Raw genomic sequence first — 15,303 nt, 5'->3', positions numbered from 1 at the left:
ATATTTGCATTTCCTTGATTTCCATAAATAAATTCTGAAAGGATATACAGAAAGTAAAAATGCTGACTCCTATGGTAGTTATTTTATTTTGTTTTTGGTGAAGGGATGGAGGGAATGGAGAAAGAAAAGATGGAGGGAAGTTTTCAAAAGTTTGCCTGTGTATAAATTTTTTTAATGTATTTTTACTCAATAAAGTAAATATTTTTACTATCAGAAAACTTCTTCAGTCTTGAACAGATCAAGAATGAGAAAATAAAATCAATCTTTAGAGTGCCTGAGTGATGTCATTGTAAATGTAAGTGAAATAGTACATTTCTAATTTTGTTCCCTATAGAAAAACATATTCTTTCTAGGGGTTGTACAGAATATTTACAAAAACTGAGTATGCATGAGACCACATATAAAACCTTGCTGAATTTCAAAGGGCAGAAATTGTGCATGCCAAATACTCTGACCACAGGGATATAAAATTAAGTTGTGTTCAAAGACAGATTTATATCCATAAAAGCTTTTATTATTAAACAAGGAGAAATGAAAATAAAATAAAGCATTCAGTCCAGGAAGTTAATATAAGAAAAACAAAGTAGGAGGAAGGAAGTAATTTTTAAAAAAGAAAATTGTGGCAAAGATAGAATAAAACCAGATTTGATATACACATACAAAGAGCTTATACTCTGAGGGGGGAAAAAGCTAATTAAAACGCCAAACATCTGGCAATCTCTTCTAGAAAAATGAGAAAATACACATACACAAAATAAAGAATGAGGAACTAGCTAGATAGAAGATTAAATTAATAATATGGTTAACCCTGCTGTAATTAAGATGGTTAATTCTATGATAACATATTTGGAAATCTTGCAGAAATAGATGGCTTTTTTAGGGAACTGTAATTTTCCAAAACCTTCTGAAGATGAAATATACCATCTAAATGTATAATGATCACAGAAGAAAATTGAAGGATTATCAAAACATTACTCCCAAAAAAAGGTGCCAAGCCCATATTTTTGGGGCTAAACTTTTTCCAACTTTCAAGGAACAGATAATTATCATGCTATGTAAACTGCTCCAGCGCAGAGGAAATTACAGGAAACTTCCAGTTCAATTCACAAAGCCAGCACAATTCTGATCCCCAAACCTGACAAAAGTGGCACAAAAAAGAAAATGACAGGCTATGAATAGGCTTATTAAAATTATAAAGAAAATACTAGCAATTTCAGACCAAGTTTATATTAAAATGATAATAGTTCATGATCAAGTAAAATTATTCAAGAAGCACAAAGATATTTTAATACAATATATCCCATTAACAGATTTTTTTAAAAAAAACATGTGATCATCTACAAAATGCCCCAAAAAAGGCATCAGAAAAAATTACAATATCCATTCTTGGTTTAAAGAAAAGGAAAAAAGAAAAAAATCTTTAGGAGCGCGGCATCAAAAGGCTACTATCCTCATAGTAGCACTTAGACTTAATCAGATTTTAGCCAACAAACCACTCACATTAGGATTGTCTGGGGGCTCATTTAAAATGTGGATATACAGCCTTTTCTCTGGAAACAGTCACCTATTGCCACAATAATGCTGTGTAACAAGCCTCCCCAAAACTCAGTGGCTTAAACCTAAGCCTTTATTTAATTTGTGGTCCATGCTGGGATGTTTAGGGGAGATGTTTCCTTTGACCTTGGCAGGGCTCCCTGGGTCTGGGGCTCAGCCAGCTGCGGGTTTCAGAGCTGTATAGTCACCTGGAGTTCTGCCCACACCCCTCCTCTTCCCCCTCCTGGGCCAGTAAGCTGCCTGGTGGCTTCTGATGGTGATGGCTGAGAAGAGAAAGACCAGGCACCAGCCCAAAGGCCCTCTCAGGCCGCTGCTGGCATTGCATCTTCTAACTCCCCATTGGCCGAAGCAAGTCACATGGTTAAACCCAGTGCTAAGGGGTGGACAGAGTATCCTCCCCATAGAGCAGCCTTCAAGTTCCAACAGCAGCAGGTGTGGATAAAGGCGTAAGAATCGGGGCCAGGTCTGTATTTTCCAAATTTTCTACAACTATGTCACTTTTGAAATCTTCTTTATTAAAATAAAAAAAGAATGATTTTGGATTTAAGAATCCTTGGGTATGTGTCACTTCATGGGAGGCCCTGACACAGACCAGTCTTGGGCAGTGAGGTCTAATGGACGGGGGGGACGCAGGATAGGAATCTGGGAATGAATGTGTGTGTCCCTGTTCATCAGAAGGGGACAAGGTCGAGACAGGAGGCTATGCTTAGGGTCAGAGATGCCGGGACAATGCAGCCAGGGCTGGGGGTAAACACTGCACTGTAGCAAGACTTTGAAACTGCCATCTGCAGTGCGTCACTGGATCACGATATCAATTTAGTGGGCCAGCAAGACTTTTCTCAATGGAGTAGGATAGGCTAGTAAATCCCAGAGTTCGTAGCAGAGTGGATGGACGTGCGATCGTGAAGTGTGTACAGGGTGCGATGTAAAATGTCATAATAGCCTTAAGAGTAAACTCTGGAGGAGGAGCTACAAGGGCTCACGTAGGCTGTGCTGAGGAAGATGTGCAGGCAGGACCACACGGCCTAAATTAGTCCTGGTGGAATGGTCAAGAGCATCCTTCTGATTCTCAGAGCATTCCAGTTTGGGCAGTAAGTTACGCGGTCCCCCTAGAGACAGTCAGCTGAATCCAGGCAACTTAGTAAGGGCCTAAGTGGCCCTGCACAATGGGGCAGATTCCTCAGAGTTTCCCCAGAAAGGAGCCCCAAGAGTGCCCGGTGGCCGGGATCCTAAGTCCGTGCTGTGATGTCAGTCTCCTGTGTCGCCCTGGCCAGGCTCCGGTTCTCTGCTATTTCATCAAACACTCCACCAGGTGTTGCTGCGGAGATACTTTGCAGATGCGGTGAACATCTACAATCAACTGACTTTGTTAACATCCACGTTATCAGCAGATAATGCTGGTGGGCATCACCCAGTCGACTGAAGGCCCTAAGAGCAAACACTGAGGTTGCCCCGAAAAGAAGGAATTCTGCTTCAAGATACAGACTCATTTCCTGCTCGAGTTTGGAGCCTGCTGTTTGCCCCGTGGATTTCGAGCTCACTGGCCCTCGCAATCAAGCAGGCCGATTCCTTAAAATAAATCTCTAGCTATATCTATCTGTATCTACATATGTCTGTCTATGTGTCTGTATCTATCTGCATGTCTATATCTATCTATGTATCTCTATCTACATCTATATATAATCTCTAGCTCTGGCAATAGCTACATCTATATCTACATTTCTCCTATTAATTCTGTTTCTCTGGAGAATCCATTTGATACAATGGCTGAGAGTCAAGGCATCACCTAGAAGAATGTCCAATCATGCAAGGATCCAAGTGGAGAGACTCAGCCCAGGTCCAGCTGTGTTAAGAGGTGGGTTAATTAGGCTGGATGATGGTCATGGGGCATAAACGTCAGTAAGAGGCCTTGCATGGGAGAGACACCCTGGTGGCTGGGGCTAGAGCTACTGTTTAACTCTTACAGGGTTAAGGGGACTAATGAGATACAGTGCTATGTCATGAACCCCAGAATTTACAGCCTCCCGATGTCATATAATTTGTACTCTGCCACTTTCTCATATTACAGTCACAATGTGGAAAAGCCTGGATGTATTACGTGTGGGACATAAGGAGGGATGGATGCCCGTGTTAGGGTCTCCAAAGAGACAAAACCAATATATGCAATACATATGTATATATACATATATACATATATATATACATATATACATATATACACACACGTGCAAATATCTACTTCTGTATCTATCTATGCTGGGAGCTATATTATTTACCAATTCCTTCTTCTTTGGGAAACCTCAGTGTTTGCTCTTAAGGCCTTCAGCTGATTAGATGCGGCCCACCTACATAGTGGAGAGTAATCTGTTTTCCTCAAGTTAACTTATCAGAGATGTCAGCCACATGCACAAAGCACCCTCAGGGTAACATCTAGAATAGTGTTTGACCAAACAACTGGGCACCACGGCCGAGCCAAGTTGACGCCTACAACTGACCATCTGGACATCACATAACTTTGGATTCAGGCCAACCTGGAAGGTGGTCATCCTCACTGTGTAACCTGGGCGAGAGGCCACCTCCCGAAGCCTCAGTTATCTTATCTTTCAAATGGGCCTGATAGAAATTCCTTAGAACAAGTGTTGAAAGAATGAAGTACGTGCCCAGTAGGAGGTGGATTTTGTTATTGCCTCGTCTACTGCTCTGGGGGATGGCGAGGCGTCAGTGGAAGAAGAGAAATTAGGGGGAGGCTGTGTGCAGACTCTGGAGGAAAGCAATTTCTCTCGTAACCCGAGGTGGTGGCAGCACAGACCCCAGTTTGGAGATGTGCCCCTGGGGCCTGTCCCACTTTGCCACAATTCCACAAGCTACCAAACAAGCGCCCGATTGCCATCCGAGGTTGCCGGCCTCTGCCTGCAAAGGAAGGCCTCTCTCAGTGGAGTCGGTTAAGGCCGAGGGTTTTTCTCTCTGTCTGTCCCCCCTCCCAGGACTCACACACAGCCTCGTTGTTAGTACCTCGCACACCTGGCAGAAGACAGTCCTGTTTGTACCTGAATTCCTTTCTAGGAACCAACAGCTGACTGCAGCAGAGTGTTCGCCTAGGAAAGTAGGTCTACAGAGCAGATACAATTACAGCCCATCCAGGTCAACGTGAAGGAAAACCAACAGCATCCAGAAGCAAATAAAAAATAAAATTCAGCTGCTTCAACCCCCTTGACTGGCATCAAAATACAGGTACAGATGAATTCCTGGGCTGACACACAGCCTGAGACGCCCAGAGTATTATGATGTGTCACTTAGGTCATGGCTAACCGCATGCCAGGGCTGCCTCCCTCAGAGCAAACAGGTCAGCGTCACATTTCTTTGCTGTTATGTAACTGTTTTCACTTAAAGGATTACTTGTCCTCCTACAAGAAAGAGCCATCCACCTTCTTCTCGTGGTACCAAGGCTATTCCACCAACTCCACACGTACGCATATAGATTTCATATGTACACTTTCGCTACTTTAATTGATGACAGGAATGGAAAACTGACTTCCCTTTGTGACCACATTCAAAGGCTTCCCTTTGCTCTTAGCTTTCTGGATATTTCATTTGATTATAGAGTAATTCTGAGCCCTAATAATATCATCAATCAGTGAGATGAAAGGGAGAGCTATGAAATTCTACGGAGGACCAATTTCAGGGCCCTGACACTGATCTTTCCTCTTCTGGTTTCTTGAAAACAATTCCTGAAAAAACATTTCAAAAAGAAACTTTTTTTCCCAGAGATTTCAAACAGGATGTTATTACTGCTTGTTCTATTACATTAGAAAACCTTTATTAAAACCACCTTTCTCTGGCATTTCAAATAGAGAGGCATGTAGCAAATTTGGCAAACACAAGAATACTTCTGTAATGCTGAACAGAAATACATATGCGTTTGTAACATGAAGCATGCATGTTGTGTTTTGAAAATTCTATCCTCTTTCTATGCCTTATTCTCTTGGTTTCATGGAAAAATAAGCCTTTAATCAAATTGAGATTTATCTTCAAACCCTTGGAACTCCTGTAACAAAAGGGGGTATTGACTCACCATTAAGCAGACAATTTCCACCTTCGATTCTGGGCAATTCAGTATCCAAAGTTGCTTTATTAAATTCTACGTTTGCTACTTTGGTGGTCAGCGAGAACTAACTTAATTAACTAATTTATAAATCAGGATTTCAGACTGTGTAACACCGATCTGATTAGGCTGAATAGGGCTATAGAGCAAGGCGGTGTGTTCCCTGTGCTCTCAGATGTTACCTGAACATATTCATTTATTTTTCAACATTTGTCCCGTGTGTAGGGCACACAGCCCTGCCCTTGATGAGTTTCTACCATATCGAGAGAGTTAACCCACTAGTGTAGCAGTTATCAGTTATCTACCAACAATGTCCAGTAACAAACAACCACAAAAACAGTGAACTATAAAAATAGATGTTTATTTTGCTCACGCTTCTGTGGGGTTCAACGGATCCAGGCTTGTCTGGGCTGGTCTGTGCTGGGCACACTCATGGCTCATGTGGGGTCAGTCTAGAGCGTTCTTCTGACCTTGGCTGTACTTACCACACGTCTGGGGGTCAGCTAGACATTGGCTGGCCTAGGGCAGCCTCAACCAGGAAGATGATGGTCACTCATCTCTGCTCCACATGCTTTGACTTCCCTGGAAAGCCAGCTCGGACATGTTCTCGGGTCAGGGAACGGCAGCCAGGGCCAGGGCAGCTCCAGCTGTTCAAAGGCTTTTCAGGACTCAGCTGAATGTCAGTGGCTGCTGGCATCCTATTGGCCAAGGGAAGTCACACGGTCAACTGAGAGTAAGAGTGGGAGGGGTCTGCAAGGTGAATTGGCAAAAATCTTGGAAATAGGGAGGGGTGGAGAACTGAGGGCCTTTCTGTAATCTAACACACTTAGCGCAGGAAGGTGTGCTTAAGAGGAGAACAAAGTGGTGACCAACTCAGAAGAGTGAGAGATGAGAGCTCTCTGACTCTTGTATCAGGGAAGGCTTCCTGGTGGAGGTGGCAGAGTCAGACACACACTGTCACATCACAGGTGTCATCCCCGGAAAAGGCTCTCACTCTAAAATTGTACACTGCAGGACCCCCGGCGTCATGTCCCACTCACATGGCACCTGCCCTTGGACTTATCTTCCAGTTTTCTTTCTGCCTCCCAACAACGTCTGTGCCCTCGACGCCCTCTGCAACATCTGACCAGCAAACCTTGAGCTCAGGTTAGAGACAAGCCTCTCCCTGGAGAAAACTCAGAAAATGAGCAGGTTGGGGCCATTAATGATTGCTGGTCTCCAACCTCACCTTGACCCTAACCATATTTAATAATCCCTTTACTCCTGGCTGCTCAGTTCCCTGTCTGCCTGAAATGATTGCTGAAAACGTTCATTCAACCTGGCAAATTCCAACCAGACCCTGATTCGTCTTCTAGGCTGGTGAGGAAAAGGGGGGCAATCTGGGTGGGCGGTTACAACGTCCTCATGCTGCCCACAAAATTTTGTGGCATCCCCTTCCTTCCTTCTTTCCTTCCTCCCTCTCTCAATCTCCCCCTTTGTTCCCCCTCCTCATCAGACCCCTTCTTCCCACGTCACTCCCCTCCCCCTCTTCTCTCTCAGAAGCTCCGACCCTTCTCAGGTGCAAGGACAACAATTTCAGTCTCCTGTGTCCTCAGAGATGTTGGTTCATCACCTTTCCCATCTCTCCCCTTTAGCATCAATTGTTCTTTTTTTCTCTCTTTTTTCCCCAATCTATGAGCTGCCTCTCATCCTAAAAAACAAAATAAAATAAGAGGAACAAAGGAAAGCCATGGACTTGGCATCTATGCTTTATCTATAGCCATCTCGCCTTCTCCACCAGCCACATGCATGAAAACTCCGTGTTTTCTTCCCACTCGCCCACTTCTCTTTCCCTCTTCAGACCCTGGAATCTGCTGCACATCATTGGAAGCCCAATGACCAATGACTTCATTAGTCCCAAATCCAAGGGCTGGTTTTCCACCCTTATCTGTCTGGTGGTGTCCACCGCCTTCAATCCTGGGTACTTGAGATTCCCTTCCACTGGAGAACCCAGTCTCCTTCAGACCCACCTTTTCCTCATTCCTTCCCTGAATGTTCTTCTGCTCCTTCTGGGATTCCTCTCTGCAGGTCCCTTCCCCTTTGGGGTTCTCCTGAGCACCCACCGGGGCAAACCGCTTCCCACCTCGTCTATGCCTTCTGCAGACAATCGTAGACCCTTGCAGAAGTTCACTGTCATCCACATGCCTGTGATGTTCACAGTGATGTTTCCAGTTCTAAACTCTTCCAAGGCTCAAAACTTTGACTCTTCTGCTGTCAGCACGCTGTGTAAACACAGCTGCCTCGGGTGGGCCCCACCCTGTGGCCCCAGTGGAGCTCGGCACCTCGAGTCCTGTTACCAAACCAAACTTGGGTCCATTCATCCATGTGCAGTAAAGCCAATCTACTGACACCGGGTTGTGGTGAAGAAAAGTACAGCCTTTATTGCAGGTGCCAAGCAAGGAGAATGGGCAGCTCATGCTCAAAAGACACAAACTCCCCAATGGCTTTCAGGGAGGGGGTTTTAAAGGCTGTGTGAGGGAGGGGGCTGCAGGGTGCCTCATCAGCTCATGCACAATTCTCAGATTGTTTGGCATCAAGGTGACGTTTCAAGTATCATCAACCTTCTGGTTTCAACTAGTCTAGGATCTAGGTGCTTGTGGTCAGCAGTTTTCATCTGGTGGGAGTCTGATTCCTGTACAAACAACTTAGGAATGTGTGTCAGGCCTTTATCTCTATCTTTCAGAGAATGGGAGTACAGCAATTCTGCCATGTGGCAGATTTATAGTCTAAATTGTTACCAGTTTCCCCGCCCAACAGCTATTCTTTGTTTCTACATCTTCACATTTCCCATCATTAACTCTTTTTTTAATTTAATTTTTATTTCATATTGGAATATAGTTGATTTACAATGTTGTGTTAGTTTCAGGTGTACAGCTAAGTGATTCAGTTATGCATATACATATACCCATTCTTTTTCAGATTCTTTTCCCATATAGGTTATTGCAGAATATTGAGTAGAGTTCCCTGTGCTATATAGCAGGTCCTTGTGGATTATTCATTTTATATATAATACTGTGTGTATGATAATCCCAAACTCCTAATTTATCCCTGCCCCGCCCCATGTTTCCCCTTTGGTAACCATAACTTTGTTTTCAAAGTCTGTGAGTCTGTTTCTGTTTTGTAACTAAGTTCATTTGTATCATTAACTCTTGAGCCAGCCTTCTGAGACCCAAGGAAGGCCTGAGAGACTAAAGCTAAAACCTTTAATAAATAAATAAATAAATAAATGAATAAATAAATAAATAAATAAAATAAAGCCAAAGCCTTTTACTTCAAAGGATAGGGACACAGCAGTGTATATACAGTTTCAATCCCCCTTTTTCTTTGACGCTCCTCAATCTTGAGGGGACCTGGTTCAGGAAAAGAAAGGGAGTAAAGTTTGGGGTAGAGAGGTTCATCATAAACTCAGCAGAGGAACTCAGTTTTAGGGGGACTTGGCTTCAGTCTCTGTTCTCCTCTTCCTACTCCTGGTCATCTCCCACCTCTTGTTGCTCTTGGTCCCCGCCCCCCTTTCCTTTGCTGCACACATATCTGAAATGCAATCCTATTTTCCTCTTCCAACCATATAATTTAAATCCAAAATGGCAGGTGTTTTGAGTGGAGAAGAAGAAATTTCAATGATTCTGAAAGTTAATCCTCTATCATTGAAACCTTCTGTGCATCTCTCTAAATAGATGAATTCCTCATCAATGTTATCATGGATGATTAACTGTCCACATGTCCTGTGTCATGAGTTGTACAAGAACCAGCTCAACTAAACCTATTTTTTATTTGCCAGAAGCTTACAATGAAAAAAGTGAGACAAAGTTGTTACAACTCGAGGTAACATTTAAATGACTGTGATATCAACATCAGACTGAAATTAAAAGCCTTCAGTTATCCAATCACTTCCCTGTTATTAGTTCCCGTATGGGCAAAAGTAGGAGTGGAGCTTCATGGTTAAATGCACAGCCTCAGGGTAGAGAGAGGAAACATTGCTTTCTCTTCACATAATCATAAGGATTTTGAGGGGCTGTGGTGTGCATACCCATGGTGATGCTAGTGACCCTGCCTTCTGGTTCACACCCTTGTATCACTCCCTCCCCTGAGTGTGGGGAGTGCCTGTGACATGGTTCTGACTTTATGGAGCTGTGCAGAGCGATGGGCCGTCACTCTGTGATCCCACCATGTTTGTCGGGTGCCATCCTCCAGTGCATGGGGGCCAGGGACTCTCCTTGCTTAGCTGCACGGTAGGTACTCATGTCCTGAGAGGTCACACAAGGAATTGTGAGTGTTGCTAGGAGCTGAGGGTCTCTGTCCTACAGCTGCCTAGAACTGAATTCTGCCAACAACTAATTAGCTTGGGAGAGGCCCCTTCGCCTCACAGGAGACTGCAGCCTGTCCGATACCTTGATTTCAGCTTGGGGGGTTGTGAGAGTCTGAGCAAAGACCCAGTGAAGCTGTGTCCAGATATATAGATACATCTCCAGGCATATGACCATAATCTGCAGGGCAGGTTGACAACCAGGAAGCCCAGACAGGAGTAAATGCTACAGTCTTGAACAGAATTTTTTCTTCTCTGGGAAACCTCTGTGTTTGCTTTTAAGGCTTTAAACTGATGGGATGAGACCCACCCACATGATGAAAAGGAATCTCCTGTCCTTTAATCTGTGATGGTAGACATTAACCACACCTACAAAAGGCCTTCACAGAAACACCTAGATTAGTGTTGGATTGAATGACTGGATATTCTCACCTACCCAAGTTGACACATAAAATTAACCATCACAACTATAAAAAAAAGATAAATTCCAAAATAACAGAAGACAAAACCAAAATATCAATCAAAAAATAATTAGAATAGAACAATGGAAGATTTTTTTTTCTATAACTTTTGAGTGGGAAGATCTACCTAAACCATGACTCAAACATAAAATGAAACAGTTGATTAATTGAACCTACTACAATTTTTTAAAATTTGTATATACATAGATACTCCACTGAACTACATATGAAATTTAAGGACAAATGACACTTTTGAAATAAATGTTTGCTATTTGTATCATTAAGGGGTAATTTCATAAATATATAAAAAGCTCTCACAAATCAATAAGATCAAGAGCACACAGAGAAATGGGAAAAAAGATATGAACAGAGAGTTTACAGAAAAAGAGTGATTGTTGTTAAAGTGGTCGAAAAACAAACTCTGTGCATAAAAAGAAAAACGTATTAAATTTACGTTGAGAAACCATAGTTTTTTGCCTATAAGATTAGCAAAGATGTAAAGCTTTGATGTCACCCCATGCTGAGACAAAGAGCTACTCTTGTGCATCACCAGTGGCAGTGTGAACAAGGACAATCCTGGTCTAATATTTACCAAAATTATAAAAGCATATTCCCTGCAACTCTTTCAGAAATTTTTCCTACAAATATACTCACACAATCCAAAGTAATGTATGTATATGGCCATTTATTATAGTATTTTCTTTGTAATAGTAAAAAGTTAGAAGAGTCTACATCTTTAAAAAGTCTCATTAAATGTTAGGAGGTATCAATACAACAAAATACTTCCATCCCATAGGGCTCTGTTTCATGTGATGCTTTTTTCCTGGATTTGCAGTCCAATCCTGGGGAGTAGTGCAGAGAGGGGTGGGGAAGAGAGGAGAATTTCCATCCCATCCTTCCAGTCTTCCTGGCACCTCGAAGAGATGAGTACTCATTTCTCCTGGGGAAGGAAAAGTCACAGCACAGAGAAAACCACAGAACATGTCACAGTCTCTTCACTCTGGTCGCATGTTCCAAATGGCCCTCCGTGGACACAAATGCCATGGTGCCTCTCAGATCCGTCTCACCACTTGGTCCCCATAGGTGCTCAGTCCTCACTGCCAGGCTCTTCTCCATCCCAGGGCCTGGATGTTCTGTGTGTGTGCTTCAAATACCCAAGTCAAAGGGGACAGTGTTTCTGTGATCACCTTGGTCTGTCTTTACACAAAGTTACTCATGGTGGGTTGAATCTTGTCCCCCCAAAACACAGGTTGAAGTTCTAACCACCAGTGCCTGGGAAAGTGACCTCATTTGGAAATAAGGTCGTTGCAGATGTAATTGGTTAAGAAGTTGTACTGGAGCAGGGTGGGTCCCAATTCAATAAGACTGGTGTCCTTACGAAAAGAACACAGAAACACAGAAAGAGAGCAGGCCACATGCAGACAGAGGCAGAGGTTGGGGTGATGCACTTACAAGCCTAGAAACACCAAGGATGGCCGGCTACCTCAGCAGCTGCAAGAGGTGAAGAAGGACCCGACCCAGAGTCTAGAGGGAGCTCAGCTCTGCCAACACCTTGATCTTGGACTTCTGGCCTCCGGAACCGTGAGAGAATACAATTCGGACTTTTTAAGCTTTCCGGTTTGTGGTCCTTTGTTATGGCAGCCCCAGGAAGCTAACTCCATACTCTAAGGAGGGAACTCGACTGGTGTGATGATGAATACGTGATGCTTTTGGTGTCAGAGCACAGAGTGCCTCTGTCTAATCACAACCCAGATCCTTCCCTCGGGCCGCTCACCCAATCCCAACCCCAGACGCACAGTCCAGGGTTGGGGAAGGAAGGAACAACCGTTTGAAGAGGAATAATTGCCCTTGAAACAATTGCCTCCGTTCTTTCCATCTCATCAGCGCTGCACCCGCCCACTGGGCCTCTGCTCCAATCATCATTCTTTCCACCGTCCAGTTTCCACTCAGCAAGTCCTTTAAAAGGTGGGCACCACCATCTCTCAAGGAAGTCTGTCACTTGTAGGACAGTGTGTGTGGTTAAAAATGTTTGCTTTTATTTTGAGCTGAAGTTCCATGGACCACATTTAACCTTCTTGAACATTATAGAATTCTGCTTCTTCTTCAACATCCACGAGCATATTTGAAAAGTCACAGTCTTGGAAGTCAGCCCTGAGAAAATTCTTCATGAAACAAAAATGTCCTTGGTCTCCTTTATTTCCAATTATCTACTTTGACACTTTGGCTTTGTTTTCAATACAAGCTTCGTAGTTCACTAGACTCCAAAGCGGCAATAGACTAATTTCTAAACAAGAAGAGCAAATACTGATATTTCCCATTTCCAGTCAATGTAGCAGCACCAAAGAATGAAAGCCCAGCTTCTCAAAACACTTTTCACTGAATGGCTAAAAAAAAAAAGTGGGCACCACATTTAACAACACGGAAAGGAAATATGGTAGCTTTATTTTCGGCTTAACACAATGGAACTCAGTAAAATATGTACGTACTTTTTTTTCTTTTTTTAATATCACCATTCCTTACATACAAGCACAAGTAATAAAGTTTTTTTTTTAATGTTTAAGATGGTCACTCAACCCTGATCAATGCAGAAAAGGGCAATATATCAATACACTATACTGAGTCCCATTTATCATCTGCTCTGAATATGTAAGACACAAGTGCTTCCAATGCTTCAAAAATTCACTCTTCCCTACATTCCACAGAGCGTAAGTGTCCATCACACTAAGTTTAATTCCACATACAATATCCTACTGATGTCTCCAGAAGATAATTTCCAAATATTGCCCTTCTTGAATGAAACCTTACTGACGGCTCTCATGCCCTAAAAGTAAAGAATGTCTGTAGGCATCCATTTGATAACCAGAGGCTTCAGTAATACTGCAAGAAATCTGGGTGCCTAAGGACAGTATAAAATACTTTCAAAGGTGAAAAATGGCCTTGGGTAACATCACCTTCACACACACAGTGGTTCTAGCAGCCCATCCCAGCATCGGAGCAGTGACGAAATAGAGGGTATTTCCTCACCTTCTGTCGCTTTCCTTTGCGCTCTCTCCACACTGGCTTTAAGAGAACTGAGTGTCGCAAATCCTTTAAACTCAGTCTATCCTCAAAAATAGGCAAGAGGATATTATGAAGGAAGAATGAAATACTTCATCACCCTCCCAGCTAAGTGCTGGATGGAGGCTTGTGTGTTGCAGTTCTGGGGGTGCTGCAGACCATAGAATCCCATCACCCCCACGGGGTAACCCTCATTATAGGACTAGAGAGAGGAGGGAAGAGAATTACAGAGACCAGACCTTAAAAGATGGACAGAAATGAAATTGGCTTTCTCCTCCCAGCTTTAAAGAAACATGTTTTCAAGTAAAATCACATAGATCCTACCTCTAGTCTGAGCTCTTCAAGGGTGAAGTGGTGCTTTGCATTCATCTATGTTCTGTATCACCCACTGGAAGACCAGGCCCCCGTAGCCAGGAAAGCAGGCAGCTGGGACCCTTATCTGGATGATTCAGAAGAGAAGATAAAAAGCTCCTCTGCTCCAAACTGCCCAAATAATTTAGGAGCAAGAAAAAGGTGTTGTCTGAAATAGCCAGGAAATCGACACACACTTCCTTCCCCCATTTGCCGGTAAAGATCTGGCGAGACTGGGCTCCAACAGTCAGTTTTTCATCCTGGATTAAAATAGAACAAATTGACACAAACAGATGACTGTCTGGGAATGAAGGGAGACGTTGTCTCCTTTGAAGCTGATGGGAAGTAGAGTTCAATAATTGAAAGAGCAGAGCTTCGACTGCACCATCTCTGCTGTCTCCTCAATAAGCGTAGGGACGCACAGGCACTCACCATCCCTTAAAGTCTTATTCTGAAGTGACCATCATCCTTTCTTATCAATGTGTAGATTTCTAGCTCCATCTTTTCCAGTGTGGTCCCTCCAAACGTCACACGTGTGGATTAGTAGTAAATTTTTCTCTGCCATCAGGTTTTCTTGCACTGATCAGCTTTTCTGGGTCACTGAAGGTGTTTCCTCCACATGAGACGATCACTCCCACCGGGATTATTTATTTGTTTGTTTTCATTTTCTCATTGGCGTTGTTTCCCCTTAACACCAGACACCCTCGATATAATTAATATCTCCCATAAAAGCACCTTGCAAATGGTATCGCTGACTGCAGCTTACAATGGCTACAAGAGAGACACGATACATGGATTCAGACAAAAATACGAAGAGGTGTCTGGCTGCAGATGGATTTTATAATGTAGCTATCGGGCCTCTTCAATCAGAAAGAAGGTGAGACTCCGAGTTATCACAGCCAACAGATTTGGCACGTGGATTCAATTAGTCTGATGTGTTCTTTGTCTACGCTGAGTGCTAAGTGGGCACTTAGGACACATGATGAAGCTTGGGGAACATCGTGTTGGCAGGGGTGGGCGGGTGCAGGGATTCCTCCCCTGGGCAGAAGTTCTCCTCCATACTGGATCTGAAACTCGGTGGGCTGGGGGGAACCACAGAGGAGGAAGATACACATTAGAGGTGGGTGATGGGGAGAGGGAGGGGCAGGGCGAGGTGGGGCAGCAGAGTCTCAGCCAGGGTGCCACATGGTGAGGGAGGGACCAGCAGGGACCCCCCCTCCGTGGGAACACAGCCCATTTCTCCTCTATAGAGAGCTGTGGCGTGAAAAGGGAAGTGACCAGAAGCTGAACGTGAAGTGAAGTGTAAGTATTTGGTATGACTTTCAAATGAGGGCACTAAAACTACTCTTTTTAAAGGGAACAAGGCCAAGCTGAAATGTCTAATTAATTATTCTGAAAATACGACCGAAATGTATGTAAGCACAAAACAGGTCGTG

Source organism: Balaenoptera physalus, assembly GCF_965194825.1.
Source record: "Balaenoptera physalus genome assembly, chromosome: 18".
In the NCBI taxonomy this organism is placed as follows: domain Eukaryota; kingdom Metazoa; phylum Chordata; class Mammalia; order Artiodactyla; family Balaenopteridae; genus Balaenoptera; species Balaenoptera physalus.
This window is presented reverse-complemented; position numbering follows the sequence as displayed.